Source organism: Oncorhynchus keta, chromosome 17, assembly GCF_023373465.1.
Source record: "Oncorhynchus keta strain PuntledgeMale-10-30-2019 chromosome 17, Oket_V2, whole genome shotgun sequence".
In the NCBI taxonomy this organism is placed as follows: domain Eukaryota; kingdom Metazoa; phylum Chordata; class Actinopteri; order Salmoniformes; family Salmonidae; genus Oncorhynchus; species Oncorhynchus keta.
The window spans coordinates 25,553,570-25,574,739 of record NC_068437.1 but is presented as its reverse complement, the minus strand read 5'-3'; positions in this window follow the sequence as shown (position 1 = coordinate 25,574,739).

Sequence of the window (21,170 nt, the reverse complement as noted above, 5' to 3'; positions counted from 1 at the left end):
AAGGTTTAGGCCAGGGGCATTTAACCAACGGGCAGCTACTGTATCAGATCCCAGTCTTAGTGACATTACTGGCCGCAGCCTCGCATAAACTCTGATCTCTGGTGGCACAAAGGAGGGGTTGGCTGCCAAGTGGGATTAGGACAAAAAACCGAGGGAGAAAATAAAAATATACATTAAAAAATATGGAGGGAGAGAGAAATAGAGAGAGAGAGAGAGAGAGAGAGAATGACTACATTACTGCTGGACTTCACAGTGATCCAGACGGGAGAAAAGCTGTGCAAACAGTCACAGGATCGCGCAGTCAATAATACGTGCAATCTTCAGAGACAGAAAGCTATAATCAACAAAAATCCATATTGAGGGTGAATGCCAGAGTTTTTTTCAAATGTCAGCCCAGTGTGTTTGCAGAAGGGCAGGGATGACAGCTGAGGAGCAGTGAGGAGCAGGGGTGTGAGCAGGCGGGGACAGGCGGGCTCTATGCTGATGAGGTCCTGGACACGGGGGCCAGCCAGAGTGGAGTGCTGGGCCAGGAGGACATAGTCCCACTCCGCCTCAGCCTGCTCCCACATGATAAGGCCAGAGGGATGCTTTACACTGTTGGTGCCTTCACTCACAATACATAATTATATTGATTGTGATAATGATCTGATACAAACATAGTACATGATCTGTAACATATTATAAAATGCATCTGTATATTTTTTCATACAGTGGTCAGAAGTGTTTGGAAGTACCAAGCAACTTGGTTTTGGAAAAAGTGTTACGATTATGGTACATACAGTACATGAGCACTTTTGTTCAGTTTACAGGGTATAGAAACATTTTCCATTTGAACTTTTATAGAAGTGCAATGAAATGTAGGTGTTTTTATGTCCGAATTTCACTCTCATCCACCTCTTTCAAAAGCAATGTCTATTCTTTTTCTGAGGTCTTTTAAGTAATTCTTATTTTTTTCATTTTCTTTTTTTTCAGTCTTCTTGAATAAAATAAGTGCAGATTTGCTGAAAATCAGGGTCTTTTGTGTGTGGCTGCAGGAGCATGGTGAAATGTTTGGACACTAATACCTATTCATTTCGGTAGCTCCATAAATAAAAGCGGCCAGCTATGCTGCTGCCGTGAAGTGGTATTTTTTGGTGCCCAGCAGGATGTCCTGTTCACATTAGCACAGCGGGGGAAACTGTCCGGAACAGCCAGACAACTAAATCAAGACATTTTCAACTTCTGACAAAATTGCTGTAGGGGGGGAGAGACAGTTAAAATAGGGATGTGTGTTGTTCTGTGCATGTCTCTCAATGTGTGTGTGTGTGTGTGTGTGTGTGTGTGTGTGTGTGTGTGTGTGTGTGTGTGTGTGTGTGTGTGTGTGTGTGTGTGTGTGTGTGTGTGTGTGTGTGTGTGTGTGTGTGTGTGTGTGTGTGTGTGTGTGTGTGTGTGTGTGTGTGTGTGTGTGTGAGAGAGAGGGATCTTTAAAAATATATATATTCTAATACAATGGGAAACTCCATGTGGTTGACATGAATGAGGAAGTACTGTAGTGCTAGAATGAAAACACAATGCTAAGACCAAGCAAAAACCCCTCAACAACACTCCTCTCTTTTTGTCCTGTTTCCGTTTTTATGGCCATTTTTAAACTATCAAAGGGATTAGTGTCAACTAGGTATTGTAACAAAAATGAAATTGCTAAGGATTTAAATACTTTCAAGCTTACTTTCTTGTCATAGTCAAAGACACCTCAGATGATGTACTTCATAGATAGATAGAAATTAAATATTTGATGTCATCTCAATATTACCAATGCATTCCAATCATGATGTTCATGAATTGTTGTGTGATGTACACTACCATAGACAAGTTTTGCTTCAGTTGTGCAGAAATAATTATGTTGCTTATGCTCACAGGATATCCCATTCCACAAAGTGTTATCATACGTAAAGCTGCTTTTCTGAGTTCATCTTGTTCTATGTCTGACAAGTTTCTTGCCCCCTTCATTCTGGAGCACACAAATAAGCACCATAGTCTATTGCCTGTATGTATAAACTGGACTATTCCCAATGAAAAAGGATCGGAGAAATCTCCAAACATTTGTGGTAAAATTACAAAAGGTCAGAGAAAACTGCACATGCGGTGGCAGAATGTCACAAAGGATGCACTTTTAACAGAATCACAGCCCTGAGTTACATTTGCAGGTGGTCGATTGCCTCGTCTTCACAGAGGTTACCTCTTAAGGAGTGTTAAAAGCTGCAGGTCTGAAAGAGAGGCCTATCATCAGAGGAGACTGCAATAGTGCCAACAAGACCCAGATAATGACAATCCTGACCTCAGTTAAGTATATCACACAGCTAGGGCTCTTGGATGTGATGCCCGGAACAATGCAGGGGGAGACAGGACCAGCCACGCCACTTGCCAGGGCCACAGCTGGGTTTTACCATGCCAATGGACCTGCCATCTTGATTAGGGAGCAAGTTAACCTTTCAACTTAGTGAAAGGGGAAAAAAAGGTTTGTGGTCTGATTCCTTTTGCAAATCCTACTTGACTAAATGTGGTTCAAAACATCATTGCATATGAAAAATAAACCAATACTGTACATGTCACTGCCCCCCAACACATATTGAATATTGTCTGGGGAAGAGCAGATGAAAAAAGGTTTGGCAGTGCCACCGTGAGGTTGTGGCTGGATTTTGTTTGTCTTGGGGCAACCTGGACCCCATCCAGACTAGCCTTCTTTTGGAATTCTGTGAACTGGAGATGAGAGGAGTGCTCCCTCTTTCTGTGGGACCTGCGTCTGAGTCTTTGCTGTAGGGTTCAGTGGACTTTGATAAAACACCAGCAAATCTGTCCCCCCCCCACTCCCCTGCGGGGCCAAAGTTGGCCGGCCACTTCTGAAGCTTCAGTGACCCAAGGCCTGAACCCTGCTGCACTCTATTCCCTGTCCTACGCAGCCACTGGGAATCTATGACCTCGAGTTCATCAAGAATCACACAGTCACATGGCAGCATCAAAAGCCATGGCAGTTACTGTCATGTTAGTAAAGTACGCTGGTCGCAACGTTGGCTTAATTCAAATGTGCAACAAACATTTTTTACTTACAAAAATCAAATCACTGCCTGAATACATTAGAATTTCAATACAGACTTTTATAAATAAAATATGATTATTCAATCTTTTTTATATAGGGTATGATTTTATCATATTTATCCTATTTCGTCCAAGCCCTGATGACCCTTAATGTATTGGCAAAGGGAGCAAGGGGTCTGCTTTGAGGCGAAAGTGTGTGATTATTGCTGTTGAATTGCTGCTGTGAAAAGCTGGCTGCATGATGTAGAGATGGAACAGTGTGAGAACAGGTTACACAAAGGAACCACCAGCCAAGCGCATGGGGGGCTAGCCCTGAAGAAAGAGAGACTGAGTTGTCAGGATCAACACAATCCATGACCAAAAAATGAAGACTACATGTGTGTGGGCATTTATCCATGGAAGGTTTCAGAGAGTATGAAGTATCATTAGTCCATCTCCACTGGCTAAGCTGTCATGTATGCTCAGCTGTTCTTTGAAGTAGAGAAAAAGGAAAATAATGGAAATCACTAATATTCCACAATCCTGGAGTCTATGTTTAGGACCAACGGCAGCCCTGCTACTTGGTTTGGAACAGGACAAGCTACATCATAGAGAATGAAAGCCCTCTCAAATTCATAGACTGAGCTAGATGCAAAAACAGATGGAGTTAGTACTGTAGCTGCTATTACTACTTCAACTATGACAACTACAGTGGCGGTCGGTGCCGTTTAAGATGAGGGAGGATGATTATTTTTTTATGAGCATGGCCTTATTCTATTACAGCATATTGGATGACCGTCACTCATATTCCATTCACCCAGCTCAATGTAACATCGATAGGTTTAGGCTACTACATGATACTTCAATATTCCCTATACCCATCATGAGGTTTCTACAACCTAGCCTATGAATGAAAGTTTACAATGTAAATGCACAGGTCGAGATCATTTTGAGTAATCAAGGTGACAGACACTGACATTCAGTACGCCTTGCACACAATTGCCTGCATCTAGCTGACCTAGGGTTGACAAACTCAAGTATGTTAATTCCCGTTTTGTTCCTTTTACTTCCGTTTAAGAAAAGTTTTTCAACAGAGTCGGCAGAATGAGTGATCCTTGATCACAAGGAAACAGTTAACTTTCATAGCAGCCACAAAAAAACAGCATGATTGCTTTTCTCGTTGTATATATCATTCTTTCTTGCAACTATCTACATGCTCTCTTCCTCTCACCTTTTCCCTTCACTTGTGGACAGCACATCATCAGTCTGTGACCAGGCGAAAAAACCTTTTCAAGCTAAACCTTCATATCATGACTGCTAACCGCTACACACATCCTACATTGTTGTCATGTCATTGTCAAGTAGAACTACTAAGACTAACTTGTTTGTAAACCCGCTACAATCATACAGTACAGTGTACAACCAAAAAAATACAAACAAATATAGCTAGATCTCTCTGTCTCTCTCTCTCTCTTGCTTTTCCTTCATTTTGAAATATATTTTTATTTGTTATAAATTATTGTCTTTCTCTGTCTTTGAGTCACCTACTCACCACATGTTATGCACTGCTAGCTAGCTGTAGCTTTTGCTTTCAGAACTAGATTCATTCTCTGATCCTTTGATTGGGTGGACAACATGTCAGTTCATGCTGCAAGAGCTCTGATAGGATGGAGGACGTCCTCCGGAAATTGTCATAATTACTGTGGAAGTCTGTGGAAGGGGATGAGAACCATGAGCCTCCTTGGTTTTGTATTGAAGTCAATGTACCCAGAGGAGGACAGTAGCTGTACTCCGGCTACACCATGGTGCTACCCTATAGAGTACTGCTGAAGCTACTGTAGACCTTCTTTGCCAAACAGTGTGTTTTAATCAACTATTTGGTGACGTGAATATATTTAGTATAGTTTTATCAAAAAAACTATTTAAATGTTTATGAAATTTGTTGAGGAGGACTATCCTCCCTTTCCTCCTCTGAGGAGTCTACACTATGTGAACAACTACTAAAATACTACTTTCTAAAATGTTGTCTAAAATATTGACTTGATGATTCTTTACAACAAGCACTACATCTCAGAGTATCTCCATAGAGCCACATGGATCCAACACCGGTTTCCCCCACACCTTTAATCACAGACATGCACGTATGTTTTTACAATACATTGCATTGAGCTGTCTTAGGTTAATATGACACTGCTTGGTCCTTATGCTCTTTGAGGAGAGATATGACTGAAAAAGATGAAGACCTTACACATGTGCAACACTTGCAAGACGATGTCTTTAAGAGCAAGGGGCAAAATTAACCTGTGTCAAGTTGATAGGCCATGGGAGAAGTTGAGCCAGCCATCAAATCAACGGCGGTTCAATACAGGATCCCATTATTAATGACAGTAAATGGCTGGCCTTGGCGAAAAATCTCCAGTGCCCGAGAAGTTCAGCTGTTACTTGACTCATTAGAGCTTGTGTCTCAGCCAAGGAGACCGCTCTTCTGTTGTCCTGAGCGGGGTGGAAACGGGAATGTATTTTGATCCTGCCAACACTGTCACTTTAATGTATTATTCTGATGCCCAGTCTTGACACCTGGTAAAGGTTTGAGAGAGAGCGGTAGGAAGGGATCATAAGAGAGCCCTATTTAAAGGGAGTGGTTGACACTAGTGACATTTCTTCCTTCTCCTTTGCAGCTTCAACATCCTCTCCTTATTAAAAAGAGAAAATGTGTCACATTAAATGCAGAAATGTTGTACATTCTTTGAAAGTGCAGATAATGATCAGTCATAACTCAATGTTCTTTTACAATTTGGTCAGGCACTGACACTATCACCTGCATGTTTAAAACTGATCACAAATGGCCATAGGGATGATTGTAGATATTCAAATATCCCTGCAATAATTAAAATTAAAGATCCAATCTCTTACAATTTATTAGTGACTCAACTCCAAGGCAGAATGATATTTTATTATTCATATAGTTGGAAACACACTGCACTCAAAGACTATGCACAATTGGAAAATAATTTGATGTTTTCAGAATAGTTTTTGCATCATGTTTTGCATCTCACTATTGAAGTGGACGGACAGACTAAACTAATGTAGCATAATAGCTGTCAATGGCTGTGCAGTGTTAATAATGTAACATGCCTCTCCCTTAGGGGGCTGATCTCCTCATCTGGGTCATGGGGAGTATTAAAAGGTTTAAGGGTGCACAGTAAATATATTGTGGTTCTTCCAGCACCAACGGGCCAGAGCACTAATGGATGACCTTGGGGTTTGGCTGCTCCAGACTTGGGGAGATCATGTCTCACCACCCTCCTAGAAGCAGCATGACCCCATCCCTCTCTGCCCCTGGCCTCAACCTTTAACTCGCTGATCTTTGACCAAATTATTAAGCAGACACCTGCTTTCCGGTGTTTGGTCAGTGTGGGGGATGGACTAGCCCAGGCTACTCTAATTTGATGTAAATGTGTGGTGTGACAGTATCCACCTCTCCAAAGACATCCCATCTGTTTGACTTTCTAACAGTATGGTACCACTGTCTCTAACCCTGTGTTACTTTGGGGAAATCTTGCTTGTATTCTCCAAAAGTAAGGGTTGTTTTCAATAATATAACAGAATAAAACATTATATCTTATATAGCTCATGGATATATACTGTGTATGTGTACTTTGTTACCTGCAAAATAAGTTCACTGGCTTTTAGAATGTAGTGGTATTATGAGACACACATTCATATGTAGTTTCACTATGACACATTGTATACCCCCACCAAGCCATGCTCACACAGTGCAAACTGCTCACACAGTTTTATTTGTTTGGACAGGTACACTGTGGAGGGGACAGGTATTTATATGAGATAAACTGTGTCCCCATGGCGGTTGGCTCCCAAGACATTATTCCCTGCTCTGTCTAATATGTTGTGAGAGGTGAGTCTGCTTTCAGGACTGGACTTCAGGTGTGTTTCTTGGGGGGAAAGATGCTCACTGTATTAGAGCAGCTCCTAGTGGCTCATAACTGAAGTAAGTAGGTAAATTAATCACCCTCATTATTTAATTACACTAATTTAGGGTTTGTCATAGTTCTGAGGTTTGTGGGCTTATTGGTCTGCCTGTGCACTCTTTAACTTGTTTATGGTAACATAATATCAGATGCATACATCCTGCAATATTTGGTCTATTATTTAACTAGCTAATTATACAGATTTTTATTCCACAAATTATTGAAATTAGGGGCACCGTTTTGTATTTTGGAGTGGTGATTAAAAACACTAAAATAGCACGTGATGATGAAATGGTAAGAGAAATTTGGTAATAGTGCCATTATATCCACTGGACAATGTAGTCCTCTGTCAAGGGCACGTAGGTAGTAACTCAGACCCCAAAGACCCTTCTGGACCTCAGGGACTCATATGCGTCAAACTTCAGAAAAAAACCTCAAGCCATTAAGGTATAGCTTGGGAATGACACTGACCTAGGTCTGCCATCTTGCATTGTCCCACCATCTGCACAAACGTGAACTTTGCCTTTAAATCCTGCCTTCTCAATTAACATGTCCAGCTGGGTGGAGAATTCCGTCAGCTCCCTAATATCATTACTGCCACACCAGACTGAGATATTAATATTAAAAAAGTGCCCAGAGCTCTTTCCCTTGCTATGGGAGAGCTTCTGTCTTTAGTGCAATAATGAGGTACACAGACAGCAGGGTAATTCTAGAAGCCATGGTCTGATTAGGGTCTGTACAGGGCAAAAACGGGGAGAAGGTGAATGTCTTGGGCTGGCTTTGTTTGGGACTTCTCCTCTTCTGCTCATGGGAAGCTCAGACACAGTGGAAGCACCTATATGGCAACTTGATTATAGACAAACAGCATCATCCACTGTTCTCTGACACTGAGTCTCAAGCCTTGTGAGAGATACACCGGTGGACACAGACAAAGAGGGTTTAGAATGTATCATGTCTGCTTCCAAAACACTGGCTGTATGGTCTTTGTGATAGCTCCATTTAAAGCATGAAGGACACTTCATTTTTCCTGTCTTTCTGGGCTTGTGTCTGTCTGTGTTTGCTTGTGAGGATAACTGCATCTCCCAGAGAAAAACCCTGAGATCTTAAATTTAGGGAAGTCTTTGATTGTCGGACACTGCCGCTGTACTGGTTAATCTCCCCCACGGCTTTGTAGATGGCAGTGGATTTAGGAGTTGGCATCATAACTGACCAGTGCTGTTTGATTAGATAACAGGGGCTCTACTGCAGGCATCAATGGTCCACCATGCTGAAATGAAACGGTTCACGCAACGGTCCCCGTCCATACTGCTTAGAACACGATGGGGGTGACTGTTCAACAGTCTGACGCCATGGGCTGCCATGGGCTGCCAAGCAGCGTTTGCCATGGTGATACCACGGAAGGCACCAGCTTGCACCAGATGCTGGGAATTAGCTGTCCCTATGACGGTCAGGGTTTGTGTCCGGAGCGTCTTCTAGGTAACAGATTGGATGGCGTTGCAGGTTCTGCCTCTGTGCCAGAAAGGCCACAAACACAGTGAGGATATACTTACTTACTACCCACATGTTAATTTAGTGTCGTCCTTACCTCATGATTAACACTAAGATGTACTGTATATGGAGGCCATGTGTGTGGTACACACAGCACCAGGCAGGAAGTGTGGTTTCTTGGCTTTGGGGACACAGTCACTAGGTGGCCAAATGATGCAGACTGACTCATTATGCTTGGTTAACGTACTGACCAGATGAAGACCCTTTTCTCTTCTTTTGTTGCCAAGAGAAGTCCAGCTACACATGGAAGGACACCAAGCAGACAGACTACAGAGCCAGGGAGCCCACATTTGCCACCAAAATATAGTGTGTACAACAATCTCTATGACAGTGAAAACCAATAAATACTAGCTATAAACCCCACAGTTTGATGCTTTAGGTCACTATAGCAGAAATGATAGAAATAATTGTTTTCTTGGACTGCATGTGAAGGTCATTCTAGCCACCATGTTCTAACTACGCAGCTGTAAATACAATGGAAAAACTGCAGTAGTTGTTTTTTACTGTTGTAGTTTTTGTCACGATTAAGTTCCTTAAATCTAGCCACTTGTGAATAGCAATAACCCATGTTACAGGCAATCTTGTTCATTTTTCTATTTTGCGACATAGGTGTTGAACTTTAGCTGTTCTCTTTAGAGACTGACCTCTTTAAAAAGTGACCCCTACTCTAGGTGAAACAGGAAGGCCATAGAATGAACGTTCATACTGCATTCATGGGTTGGATCCAACATCTGATAGTCTTCATACTCAGTCCAGTACTCTGCTGTATTTAATGGAAAATCACTTAGAACCATATCCAAGAGGGTACAGTATATGGATTTTATTCATACAAAACAAAAGGTTGGATGTGATTTCAGCAGCACGGCGTTGACTGGTAATCTTAGCCCAAGATGTACAGTAGAAGTGGCCCTCCCTTAGACCCCTAGAGGCAAATGCAGTCTGTGTGTGTGGGGGTGGTCGTCACTTTAGATAGACATGCATTTAGGGTCTGCATGAGGGGAAATAATGTACAATGATATATTTGATTATTGCAAGAACTCCCCAACACAGGAACTGTGTCGAGTGTGGTTATCATCAACCTATTTTCTATTCCCCCCAGCACAAATCATTCCATGGCTCCTCCATCCCCATGCGCTAGAGCTGGGCTTCAAAAGCAATTTCAGCTGAAAAATAAGGTGCTTTTCTTCAATTTTCAAGCCATTTGTATCGGGGTTAGTGTTGTTTACCTAGCTAGTACACTGGTATTTACATAGCTCTTTAAAGAAAAAAATTGCTTGGTATGATTTATGGACTGCTGCAAGAGCACAATTTTCCATGTTGTGCACCTAATCTGAGAGGGTATGGAGAAAGGTCACATTGACCATACAAATACCATGGCCCTTCCAGGGAGACTGGCTGGAGATTCATTCTACTTAACATTATGTCAGGTGGGCCTGCAGTGTGAGAGTATTATGATATGCAATGACTAGGGATTTGAAAATATCTTTGATTCGACTCTACATGGCACAAAGATGACAAATATTTGAATATTCAAACTATTATCTCAAATACAACTCTTAGATTATTACTTAATTACATGGATATTATTGTCTCCTTCACTGCTCTTGAAACTATGTTATGTTATATGAGAGAGACAGAGAGAGAGAGAGAGAGAGAGAGAGAGAGAGAGAGAGAGAGAGAGGGAGAGGGAGAGGGAGAGAGGGAGAGCAACAGAGATATGCTGTCAGGTGTTAGGATCAATCCAATGTTTCATAGTTGTAACCTTAACCCTGTCCAATGACTTAGAAGGTATAAGATACCATGGGTATGAAACAGAGAAGAAAAGTACATTTAAAAGTACTTAGCGAATATGATACGTCTTTGGGACTTTCTGTCTATTTCTTCATTTCCCAAACACATTGGGTGTGAAACCTATCTTTCTTTCGTTATGTTCTATCTTGAATTGTATCTGCTTGGCAGGGAAGAACAACCTACAGTCAAACCTCTGTGATTTATCAAACTGTCATTGGCTAACAAGATGGCATCCTGCCTGCCTGAGGTAACACTCTTTGAACATCCATAGTTAACAATAAATGGGAATGCTTTTTATTTATTATGCATTAAAGGCTGACATTGTCTATGTACCATCATAAATGTTAACTTTGTCTTCTTGCTCTGTGGTGTGGTATAACCATGTGGCATGGACTTATGTTTCTGCTAGACGGAAAAAAAGAGAAAACTCCTGAAAAGGTCACATGAATCACAGAACTGCAGAACAATGGGCAAAATAATAAAGGGCATCACAATCAAGCTATCATATCGGGACAAGCCTCTGGTGTTGAAATGACAGAGAAGCCCGATGCATTGTAAGCCTGACAAAATGCATGAATTATTTCCAATGAAAAGCATTGTTTGCTGGAAACTACATTCCATGCCATTTTAATTGCTGGGTGGAAACTGTAATAATAATTGGGGTGCGTTTAGATCTGGGATGTAACTTTTATTTCTATAGTTAATCACAACTAACAGCTTATATCAGATAAGGGTGCATAAAATTAAACTTTTTGTGATTTATTTTAAAAGATGTTACTTATGAAATGCTTTGTTTAACTGAGATACAGACAAAAAAGCTAAAATAGTGTACTTTCATATTAACTGGACTCGCCAATTCAGCTTGAGTTTCACATATAGCATAATTGAATGATATTACTACAATAGTACATCATATGACTAGATTTACATTGTAATACAAAGTGTCAAGGTTATCTTCCTGCCTTGTGTTTAACAATTCTGATAGGTCTACCATTGCTCATTATTTAGAGTGAGTGCAGTGCACCCCCTCTTTAGAATGGCCGGACCATTTCATTGGAAAGCAGAGGATCAAGTTCAGTCCTAATGACAACCCCTCGCTGACCTCCAGAGAAAACAAATGGAAACTCAAGGTGATGTTTCAATTTCACTAACCACTTGGGTGTCCTGGGGAAAGGAACAGATGTAGCCCTGAGGATGGGGAACGGGTGAGGTGCAGGTCAAGGTCACCATACGCCAAGGTTAGGGTCAGATAAGCACGGCTGGTTCAGGGTCTTCAGATGTCCAAAGGCCATGAGAGGGAGGGGGTGGAGAGTGGCTCAAGATTCATGGATCAAGTGTTGCTCCTCTGAGGGTTTGAGAGGTGGGTGAGGGGTGGGTGAGGGCAGGGCAGGGCCACCAGCGTTCACCACTGTCATCTGCATAGGGCTATACAGTTGTCCTAGGAGCTATCATCTGTTTTGGACAGTAGTTATCAAAACAGCTACCATACAACTAAGTTTTTATTGTGTATTTAATGACAATACTTTACAGCATGGAGCCTTCAGAGTAAAACATGATACAACACATTAACATGTCAAGGCAAAACTGTGGCCTAATATAATTAAATATAATTAAATATAATTTGAGATTTCTACATAAAACATGTTTGTCACAGGAATAACCATTTACAACGTGTTGAATTATAATAATTCAGAAAAGAAAACAAAAATAGACAAGGTTTCGACACCTTTATCAAATTGCTTATTAGCAAAACATGTTATCTATCAAACTGACTTGATAAAAATATGTTATTATTAAAATCAATGGTATTTAATTGCACAATTAAAATATGTTAGCTCAATATATTTTTTAAGACAGTAAAATGCCAATGTGAGCCACTAGTTGCAGTAGGGGATCCCAGGGTATTTTGGGAGAATACATGAGATCTGGCACACTTATTTTGACTTAATTAATAAGATAACCTATGCGATTTGTTTGATTCCCTAGTCTGTAAGGTGCAATAATAACCTATGAGTGAAATTTGCTAAATGTGTTCAACTGCAGAAAGAAAACAACGCTGGAGTGAGACTGCAATTACTGTCATATTCATGGGGAGGAGGATACTAATAAGGAGGTTTTTGCTGGAGATCAAATCAAACGTAAAGGTATCCTGGCAGGGTGTGCTTCCCTTAATTAGAATAGGCTAGTTATTTGATAAACTATTGAAGATCCTTAGTATAGGTTATACTAGTTGTCATTCATGGCTAATACACTTATTCTGTAGCTATGCACACAGTATATGATTATATTTTGTAATATCATGTTATATTGTTTTACATTGTGTAATTTGGAAATGATACACCCACTACAATTGTCTTGAGGGTAGAAAATCTCGGAAAGAGAAATTCAATACCTCTATTCATCAACTTAAACTCAACGGAACAGTGAATTACGCTTTCAGAAGAATGTTGATCCTCCATTCATCTATTATATAGTGTTCAGGAGACAACAATGACTGACCTCCATATAACACAGACTAGATGAAAGAAGACTAGACAGGATAGCATTAATCCGATTTGGTAAGATATATATCTGTGGTGCTGAGGAAAACTGTATATTGAATGAAAAGAATTGATACTGGAATCCCATCTGATTTTCTCTCCACACAACATAATCAAAAATGTACACTTTGCTGAGTTTACATAGAAACTAAACGATCAGCGGATACAAAGCTAAAGTGGGAAAACAGGTCATCACAAATGTTCACATATTTCCATCGTGTCCATGTGATATGAAGCCTCTGAAACCCATTGTATGCTGATAAAGCTATAATAGTGGCATGTTCACGAGTCACATGCTGGTTCAACTTTATTGTCCTCCTGCTGGCACTGGTAATGGAGCTGATCAGAATTGACACAGAAAGGTAGTTTTGTAAGGGAGTTCATTAGCCTTATTATTAGCTTAATTCCATACATTAAGCCAGTGAATGGCAACCATATTTGAGGAAAGTGGGATACAAACTGCTACCACAGATCACCATGATGTGTAAATGGAACATAAAGTGCCCAAAAAATAACTCACCATCACGTAGGACTATAATGGAGATAATGACGAATAAAGAAGGCAATGGAGAAGATAAACAATGTACTGTTTGATTGGGTGAGTGGGATATGATATCTTTACATTAAAGACAGAAAAATATGATAAAAACAAAGCATTGAGGAACAAATGCTGCAAATAAATTAGGAAGAGATGGAAAGAGTGAGAGAGAGACAGAGAGAGGAAGAGAGGGAGCGAGGGAGACAGGGAAAGGAGGGGCAGAGAGAGAGACGTGCCTCCAAAAAGGTCAGTACTTCTTTGTAGTCAATAATTGACATTTAAACGTGCATTTCAAACGTCACTGATAATGTTACGCGAGATAATGGAGAGAGACCTGCTTCCACTGGCATGCAATTATGAGCATAATGAGATGCAAAAATGCAAATGTCTTTGTGCATGCTCCAGCCTCCTTTTGTGGGCTGCCGTGGCGTCTGTGGTGGATGATAGATGCCACGCTGGCGGTGGCAGACAGAATGGTGACATGTGGGAGTGGGAGCAAGCAGAGAACAGAATTGGGGCAAATATGCCACGCACCCTCTGAAAAAACAAATCCCACTACTGCCCAAGCTAATGCTTTCCTGAATGCTCTCCAAACCTCCACTTTGCTGTTGATTAATTGTTACAGACAGACAGCTCTTTGAGTCAATTTATGACATGCAAAAATATATACATCTTACAGCGTTTCATTTCTGCATGTTCACATGTGACTATGGAAAATCGATTACACCTATCATTCCAAAGCAATATAAAAAAACAATAATAATTGCAAGATACAGTAATCTTCACCATAATTTGCAAAACAACAGATTTCTGGTCAATGGTTAGGTCAAAAAGCAAATTTTCTGAATCCCTGCCAAAATGTCCTTTCCTGGTCACTCTAATTGGGATATAATGTATGCCTATTCTGGATGAGGGCCAGAGTGACAGCCTGTGTGAGGCATACAAATCTGCCTTTCTAAACTTGACTAGATGTGTTTAGTTACATATGGGAATACAGCAGCTCAACATTAAATTTGATCTAAAATTTGGGTGAATTTCCTGTAAGCTTTGTAGCTTACGTGATTTTGTATAAGCCATTGTTAGTTTATGAGCTAACGTGGCACTTTATTTTTTAATTGATGATGGACCAGAAAAGTGTTCCAGAATTACTGCAAATGCATATGACTGAATTAATTAAGTGTATTAGTTTAATTTGCACAATATTAGTTCAATAATGCACAATATATTTCACCAGATTTATCTACACTGTGCTAAACAATGTTGCTAGCTAACTAACTATCTTAGCACTAGTTGGGTCTTCTCCAGATAAGTCTATGAGGGTTTGTCCAGATGACTCATGTAAACCATGGCCCCTTGGCATGTTGTGATGACACTTTTGATCAAGAATGTCTAAAACATATTGCCATGACTCCATCCTGTATCCCCCCTGCCAGACCTTGCCTCGCTCCGACCTCCATCTTGGGTGGGTAACTGAGTGGCACACAAAACTTGAGCAGTCATGCTGTTTGTTAGAAGCAATTAATTTCTCTGGGGCCTTCGATCTATTCAGAGTAAGCTTTTGTGCTTAAATCCTGGAATTCTAAGCTTGTCTTTTGCCACATAGAGGGAGATGGAGAGAGGAGGATAGGGTGAGAGAGAGAGGCTGCGACAGAAAGCTTTGGATGAGAGATTATCTTGGGCCAGTTAAGCATGTAATTGCTCAAATGAGTTAAAATCCCTTCAAATATCTGTCTATGCACCTCATCACACAACTTCATAGACTCCAATATTTGACAATTGACAAAGATAAACTTAAAAGGGATCTTCATTAGTTGCCAACCACCATGACAAGATTCTCTCAGCCAACGAAATACATTCACTGGATTTGTAAAAGCCACAAAAAAACTGCTGGAAAGAAAAATAGATTACTGTCATCTATAGATATTCAGACTTTGGTCCTCATTCAACCGGTGTTCTTCCTTTTGTATGTATGGTCCCAAGATCATGTCCCTGGTTTTGCCACGCCCTGATCTGTTTCACCTGTCCCTGTGATTGTTTCCACCCCCTCCAGGTGTCGCTTATTTTCCCCAGTGTATTTATCCCTGTGTTTCCTGTCTCTCTGTGCCAGTTTGTCATGTATGTTTCAAGTCAACCAGTGTGTTTTCCCCGTGCTCCTGATTGGTCTATTATCTTTTGTTAGTCCTCCCGGTTTTGACCCTTGCCTATTTCTGAACTCTGTACCAGCCCGCCTGCCACACTGTACTTCCTGGACTCTGATCTGCTTTTTACCTTTTGCATGTCCACGACCATTCTCTTGCCTACCCTTTTTGGATTATAATAAATATCATATAATAAATAATAAAGACTCAAACCATCTCCCTCCCGTGTCTGCATCTGGGTCTCGCCTTGTGCCCTTATAGGTATTCAACTGACTGCTATATCAGGTCAACAGAAGTATAGTACACAAATTAACTGTCAGTATCAGTGACTATTTGACAACTTTACTAATTTATTACAGTATACATCTTTTATTATACAGTATACCCAGAAGGATGGCTCACTGCATTATGTTTGTATGACCACAAGGAGCCTTACTATTAACCACGTTGGCCAGTCTTTGAGTAAGCACATTGCAATTTGATTTCAATAACTGTAATCGAAATAGTAACTTTAAATCAGTCATGCAGAAAAACAACATTTCCTGTTTTCATATAATCGCCTTGTCTGTGACTGTAGTACAGTGTTCATAGTGGTATCAGTGTGAACTGAACAGATTGGAGAAAGCTGAGCAGTGGTGTTAGAGATCATGTAACAGAATGGATATCTTAACTCATGAGACAGAGGGATTGTGACGTACAGTGACAGACACAGAGGTCCACACACTGATCTGGATAACATGTGCCTTGCTCTTGCCAAGCCTTTACACATAGCTCCTGTTGCTCCAGGCCTTGGCTGGTTGATCCATGGCTCCTAGTGAATGCCTGTTTCATGCCAGTGCTTCTGAGGGACTTGTAGATATCAGAAAGTATTGTTGCCATCGAAGAAATATCATTATTTGTTGTTTTTTGCTCTTAATGTAATCATTATTTTGGTAATTTAACAATACTTCTATAGGTTGTTTTCTCACAGTTCAACAGGGTAGCAGGGTAGCCTAGTGGTTAGAGTGTTGGACTAGTAACCGGAAGGTTGCAAGTTGCAAGTTTAAACCCCCAAGCTGACAAGGTACAAATCTGTCGTTCTGCCCCTGAACAGGCAGTTAACCCACTGTTCCTAGGCCGTCATTGAAAATGAGAATTTGTTCTTAACTGACTTGCCTGGTTAAGTAAAGGTTAAAAAAAAAAAAAAAAAAATTAAAAAAAAGGATAATATTGCAGTGCCTTACTCTCCTACATTTCTTGTGGCGTCTGTATTTGATAAAACCTTCACAGCTTTATAGCTTAATTACCACTTCTACTACCTATAGTGACGAAATCCATGTCAAACACACCGCTTCAATAAAAACGTTTTTAACATGTCGTATTATGAAGACAACACCTCATAGATTTAAAGCACATACATACTTGAGTTAGGATGAAAAGTAAACATGGTGACTATGATGAACTTGGGCCAAGAGTTTTGCCAGGTGTATCTGGGTCTTGCCAAATCCCACCCTCAGAGCAGTGAGGGTGCGCTGCTTTGCTTCCCTGAATGAATGTTAATGAGGGCTTGTGTGTATGTCTCAACGTTATTCACACCAAATCAAACTGTGCCTGCAAGGAGGTGCAAAACTGGGCCTGGCAAACTCCCAAACCAAAACACCCTGGAAGAATGTCAGTACATTATATGGGTTTAGCACATACACGAGTGGAACCTGTCTACTACAATGGAAAGTTGCTGTTTTAACAGTGGTCCAACCATCAATGTAAACTACAAATCTTGTCTACTCAGGAAGTTGCTTGATTTCACACACTTTGAATGTATTTTGTTAATTTGTTCAAATTGCCAGTTGGTACTGTTGCCACAAAGGAAAGCCAGAAATTGTGCAATCCAAGCAAATAAGCACACCTCTAATATCTGGCTGTACACTATGTGATATTCTCACCTCCTATCTTCTCTTGGAAAAAGTATTATTGTCAAATGCATCTGCAATTCTGGAGGTTTGACTTGTCTTGTTTAAAGCACAGCTAAATAGTTATTTGCATAATTTGACACCACAATGAATTCAGTGCAATGTCAGTATCATCTGAAACAGAAAGCCCTGCTGTGCCTGCTCTCAGAGATGGCATACAACCGGCAAGGTTCTAGTCTCTATTCAACATTAAGCTTAAATGAAAGTAAATCTGTAAATCCTTAAAGGTGTACTATGCAGAAATTGCTCTGCCATTTCATGTTGCTAAAATTCTAATACAGTAGTTGGCCTAATTTCCGTTTATGTGACAAAACAAGCAAAGTATAGTATAGAGAATCATTGTATGATCTAAACCGGGGTGAAAGATCTTTTTAATAATCAAAAATTGTGTTTTTTCAGCTTTTTGAAGCTGTTGTACAAAGCCAAAAGTAAAAGAAGCAAAAATGAAACATAAGAATGGGAAGCACAGAAATAGCGCACATAGAATCGATCTACCACTTCTTGCTTTCAGACTTGCTTTCAATGAGAATGACAAATCTATAACTCACATTTATATCTGAATTTGGTCGGGTCGCCCAAAAAGTGACCTATTGCAGCTTTAAATGTGATGCTGTTTAGAATGTTCGTCAACACTTGTGAAACGTTTCCTGTCTCCATATCTCTTCACCTACTACTTAAACATACAGAGAAAGTGAGGCAGAAGGAAAGTTGTGCAAAGAAGAGTAAAGGTTGCTGAATTTGCTCATCAAGTACTGCACAACTGGGTGAAATAATATCAATGAGAACTTCACATTCCTTTTCATCATAATATACAAAAACTTAATGGGAGATTTTTAAGTGGAGTTATTAAACTGAATTTGAATCAACCTGTCACCATACCTTCAATGGAGATTAATACAATTCAGGAAAGTATACAATGAATGCTTTTGCAGAACTTCAGACCAGCTTTGACAATGCAAAATGTAATACAAAAGCAATCAAATACCGATTAAAGTCATTTCTTAAAGAGGGTGTGCTTCACTAATGTAGAATATACCCAGGATAGGGTTCATTCTTCAGTATTCCGATTTAGTGACAACTGACAAGCTGACAAGGTCATTGGATGTACAAGCTCTCATTTAAAACATAGACATGAGAGCAGGACTGGGGTTAGTTGGGTCTATCAGAGCTGTCAATCAGTTAATGACAATTATTGAGCAAGGACGCCCGTGGATGGCGAGAGGGGGAATGAGAATGACCGTGGAGGAACAACACAGGGAACAGGATAAATTAAGGAGATTGGAAAATAATGACCAAACCTGAATGATATTACCAGCCCACACATGCAGATCTCTCACTTCAGAGTCTCTGCCAAATGGGACAACAGAGTGTCATGACAATAATCTTCCTTTTTTATTTCAATCACACGCAATAACAATGTGTAACAACAGCACAAACTTGTACCAGAATGATTTGCAAACCAAATCATAGCCAGGCTATTCACTTGAGAGAAACTGAATCAAATGGCTATTCTGCAATTAAATTTGATAGCTACTGTGCAGCAAAATAATCCTACAGCAACAGGATTTGAACATTTAGTCCATAATGTTGCTTGATCGTGGTTAGGCTATTAGCTGGGAAAAATGAGGCTACATGAAAAGTGCAATACTGTTACTATAACCGTGCAGGTTTTTATCTTTTCAAATCAAGAAGCTCATCTGCATTTTCTGTGGCACGGGAAAATTGTCAGCAACAAAAGAGTGATCACATTACAATCCTACATCTGTATGTATGTCGACATTAGTTAAAGTTTACAAACCAAGTTTATCGTGTAATTGAATAAAAATGACTAATGAAGTTGAGATGGAGACAAAGGTACAGAAACAAAGATAAACTGGCACATATGACAATCTATACACTTTAACATAAACAATAGAAATGCGACATCTAAGCAACCTTAATAGGTTATGCAATTGTAACCAGGGGGATCATGCATAACCATGTAAAATACATACCCTTTGATTAATGAGAGGGGCTACTATTGAAAACAGGTTAGTACATTTTCATGAATAAAAAGGACACCAAGGAGACTATTTGTGGGGGGAATAGATAGTGGAGGGATGTGTGGTGCTCATATAAATAAATAAGGGACTGCACATACTCAAATATAAGGGGAGTGAAAGAGGAGGGAGACAGGGTTTTGAAATTCTCCAGCTGGCAGGCTTTAATTTTCCACCATTCTAATTAAAATGCAAATTAAATTTATAATTAGCAACCACAGTTTTTGAGAAACCACCTTGTGTGCAGCCCAAACATATGGGGCAACCAGCGGTGGGCAGCACCGTCTCTCCGAGGCAGTGGGGGCGGTTGGTTGGGTGGGTGGTGTTTCAGCCTCCTCCACTCAGAGGGGCTGTGCTGCTGGTGATCATGGGGTTTGGCTGGACACTCCCAACTCTGGATCTAGTGGTTAACCTAGCCTCCACAGCTGGAAGCCCTCTGAGCGCTGTAGGAGACAAGTGGCAGGGGAGCACGGCACAGTTTACTCTGCTGTCACTGTCCATGTCACAGGTCATTGCCTCTGTCACCTCAGCTCTGGCCAAGTGCACTGGCCACTGCTACAGGGGTCAGATCCTCCAGATCGAAAGGTCTCGGACCAAAATGAACCTCTGCAGACTCACAGATTATTAGGGGGATTCATAGTAAACAGCTTGCTTTGATGGATCTGTCACCATTACCTGTCAGATATAGAGGAGGATGCCAAACAGCTCTTTTACATGCATACTTATGTCATTAAATAGCTGGAATCATAAAACAAGCGTATGCGATTATTTGGCACTGAACAGAGGCTTGTTGTGATGAATATGGTAGTTAATACACAATATTTACTCACAATGATAGTTTTCTTTCGAATACTTGTTTCGATATATCACATATAGGATTTGCTCGGCGGATCACTTATGAAGAGACCAATCACACAACGTATGTTGGAGACAGATAGGTCGAGTGGCAAATGAGGTGAGCCCTCCTTCCTTATAAGGCTTCACTCCCACGTCCTCTAGTCATTCCCACCGCTTTTCCTTGTGGAAGTATCCCTACAGCTCCTGAAACTCTCTATAGGCACGACTTGAATCCTATTTTCTTAACAGTTCTCAGGCAAGAACTGCCGAACATAGGACCTCAGCTCCTGTTTATACTTTTTAGTAATCGGTGGTAGCTAGTGTCACACGGCTAGCTATTGAGACTTGGTTAGCTCACACCGCAAGGCTTAAGTTAACTTGGCTGCCCGGTTTAGCCTCACAACTCCATGGCCGTGGGAGAACAGCTACCCGAAGCCATACCTTGCCCCTTCGCCGTCCTCTTCAGCTAGCACTGTGCTAGCTACAGCACACCTTAGCCACAAGGTAGCTGCTAGCTAGATATGTTTTTTAATATATTTTTTTATTTCACCTTTATTTAACCAGGTCGGCTAGTTGAGAACAAGTTCTCATTCACAACTGTGACCTGACCAAGATAAAGCAAAGCAGTGCGACACAAACAACAACACAGGGAATAAACAAACATACAGTCAATAACACGATAGAAAAAGTCTATATACAGAGTGTGCAAATTAGGTAAGATAAGGGAGGTAAGGCAATAAATAGGCCATA